The following is a 3,700-nucleotide window of genomic DNA, read 5'->3' as shown; positions in this document are numbered from 1 at the left end:
AAAAATCAAAACAACATGAAGAAAGCCCAAGGTTCATGTGGGATACCATCAAAAGGAATAACCTACATGTCATTGGGATTCCAGAACAGGAAGAGAAAAATAAAACCACTGAGAAAATTGTTCCGGATTTGTTGGAAGAAAACTTTCCTGATATGAAAGATAAGAATATATCCATTCAGGAAGTCCAATGAACCCCAAACAGGATAGACCCCAAAAGAAAATCACCAAGACACATCACCATCAAACTCATCAAAATCCAAGACAAAGAAAGAATCCTGAAAGCAGCACAGGAAAAACAAAATTACTTACAAAGGATAACCAGTAAGAATAAGCTCTGATTTCTCAGCAGAAAACATGCAATCCACTCCATTACTAGGCATATATCCTAAAGAAGTGAGAGCCATGACAAGAACAGATATATGCACACCCATGTTCATCACAACACTATTCACAATAGCCAAAAGATGGAAACAACCTAGATATCCATTAACTGAAGAATGGATAACCAAACTATTATACATACACAGAATGGAATATTATGCAACCCTGAAGAACAACATAGAATCTGCAAAAGACTGCATAATGTGGATGAACTTGGAGGACATTATGCTGGATGATGTAAGTCAATCACAGAAGGATAATTATTGTATTAGTCTGTTATTGTAAAAAGTCAAGGAAAGGTTTATATATGGAAGGAAATTTTCTTTGTTAGTTACCAGGGGTGGGAGGGTAGGGTAGGGGACAGTGTTAGATAGGTAGAAACAAGTATTGATGTGGGCGAAGAGAAGGGCAAAGTACCAAATATGAGTGATCAACACAGTGACATTGAGGAAGAGGAAGACATAGAGAGGTGCATGGGATGTACAGACAACAAAGATCAATCCTTTTGCCCATAGAGTAGTGCATTGTCAGTGATGGCAACACAACATTGATATACAGGTGAATAGATGGGTGAATAAGCTGAACAATTAGGTATGTCCAGGCAGCGGAGAGTGTGTCCAAGACCATGTATAGGGTTGGAAGATAATATTTCTACAAGTGTATTTTTATGTTCTGTAAGAATTCCCAGTATATAGTAAAGCTGACAAAGCACAAGGTTGTAGTCACTTCTTGGCCACAGCCAGCTACCCAGAGGGAACAAGTAGTTGGACCTGTGGGCTTGGGACCATAGTTGCAGGGGACATCAAACTCAATTGGCATAACATACTACACAAAATCATTGTTCCATATCCTAGTTTGGCAAGTAGCAACTGGAGTCTTAAAAGCTTGCAAGCAGCCATCTAGATGCAATGATGTATCTCTCCTCAATCAGAGCAAAGAAGAAAGAAGAAAACCAAAGATTCATGGAAACAATTAGTCCAAGGGACTGGTACATCATGAGATCCTCAGCCTATATGACTACAAGACCAGAAGAACTAGATGGTGCCCAGCTACTACTGTCAACCACTCAGAGGGGGATCCAGTAGATCCTGGATAGAGTGGGAGGACAATGTGGAACAAAACTCAAATCATTAATAAATAAATAAAAGAGAGAGAGAGAGAGAGACCAGGTTTGCTGGTCTGATAGAGCCTGATGGAACCACTGAATCTATGCCCCTGGGTGTCCTTCAGTTCTGGAATTGAACCCACTCCTGTGGCTTCCAGCCAAACAAAAGGCAGGCATATGAGCTGAACATTTATGTTTGGTAGATATACTCCTTTGAGAGATCAATCATGGAAGAACTTAAGGGTTGTGTATGCACAGGGAGAGAGCACATGGGGCAGGAGTGCAAGGGAGGGAAGTGCACAGGGAAGAAGTAACTATGAGGGGGAAATGGGAGCAGGGCTGTTGCATTGTGGTAAATTGTAGCCAATGTCATGAGACAAAATGTATGTGAACTGCATGAAAAGTGAATTTGTTCTGTATACTTTCACACAAATCCTCCTTCTCCTCCTCCTCCTCCTCCTCCTCATCATCATCATCATAAAAAGACCAGGCTTACTGGTCTGATGGATACAGGTAAAATCCCCAAGACTATGGCCACTAGTCACTCTTTGAGCCTAGAATTGAACTCATTTCCTTGGCTTCCAGCCAGACATTACATAGGCCTACAAAGTCAGCAACTACACCAAGTAGGTACACTCATTAGAACAATCAACTATTGAAGATCAGAAGGGCAACATTTGCATCAGGAGATAGTTGAGAGGTCAAGAATGCATAGGAAAGAACACAGGGAAAAAGTAACCATCTGGAAGAGAGCTGTTACATTATGGGGATTGCAAACAATGTCATGGAACAAAATGTGTATGAACTGTAGTGTGGAAAATGAATTTGCTCTGTAAACTTTGGCCCAAAGTAACTTCTCAGAGACAACCATACACCTTAAAAGAGAGAGAATCACCAGGTCTATAGACGTGGGACCATAGTCTTGGGGGACATCATGCTCAATTGTCACAACATAGTACACAAAAATCTTGTTCTACAACCTATTTTGCTGAGTAGCAACTGGGGTCTTAAAAGCTTTCAAGTAGCCATCTAAGATGCAACTATTGGTCTCCTCTCATCTGAGGCAAAAGAGAGTGAAGAAACTCAAAGACATCTGGAAACAACTAGTTCAAGGATAAGATGGGTCATGAGGACCTCAGACTTCATGACTCTGAGACCAGAAGAACTAGATGGTGCCCAGCTATCAATGCCAACTACTCAGAAAGGGATGAAAACTTGAGATTCTGGAGAGAGTGGGAAGAAATATGTGGAATAAAATTCAAAAACACAATAATGACCAGAATTACTGGTCAGATAGGGAGTGGTGGAATACCTGAGACTATGGCCTTGGGTTATCCTTCAGACCTACAAATGGAATCACTTCTATGGGCTCTCATCTGCCTTCCAGAAACAAACAACAATTATCACTGGAGGAAGATCTATGTTACAGAATTTCAAATTATCTTTCCTAATTTCCATATAAGCAGAAAAACTAATCAAATATATGAAAGATGAGTCAAGACTAAGCCAAGATTAAAATATAAGACAATATAAATAGTCCAACAGGGGCTATAGACAATACTTTATCACTTATGGATTTTAAAGGTTTTAGTAATTTCTTCAAGGACTCTAAATCAATGATACCTCAACATAAAGGAAACAAAACCCCTCATAACTGAACCAACAAGTAACAGTATGACTTATAGAGAAAAGAGTGAAGTTGTTGAGGATTTCATTTTACTTGGATCCACAGTCAACACCCTTGCAAGCAGAAATCAAGAAATCAGATGACTTATCCCACCAGGCATCTGCTGCAAAAGATGCAAAGATGTCACTTTCAAGACTAAGGTGTGCCTGATCCAAGCCATGGTATTTTCAATCGCCTCATATACACGTGAAAGCTGGACAGTGAATAAGGAAGACCAAATAATTGATGCATTTGAATCATGGTGTTGATAAAGAATATTAAATATGCCATGGACTGTCAGAAGAACAAACAAATATGTTTGAGAAGAAGTACAGCTGGAATGGTTCTTAGAAGTAAGGATAGCAAGACTTGTCTCTTGTATTTTGGTCCTGTTATCAGGACAGACTAGTTCCTGAGAAGAATATCATGTCTGGTAGAAGGTCATTGATATACTGTGTGCAACGATGAGCTCAAGCATAGAAATGACTGTGAAGATGACACAGGAGGAGGCAATGTGTCATTCTGTTATACGAAGGGTCACCTATAAG

The sequence above is a fragment of the Orycteropus afer genome, unplaced genomic scaffold (genome assembly GCF_000298275.1).
Source record: "Orycteropus afer afer isolate SDZICR_OR568_19922 unplaced genomic scaffold, OryAfe1.0 scaffold00034, whole genome shotgun sequence".
NCBI classification, from domain to species: domain Eukaryota; kingdom Metazoa; phylum Chordata; class Mammalia; order Tubulidentata; family Orycteropodidae; genus Orycteropus; species Orycteropus afer.
This window is presented reverse-complemented; position numbering follows the sequence as displayed.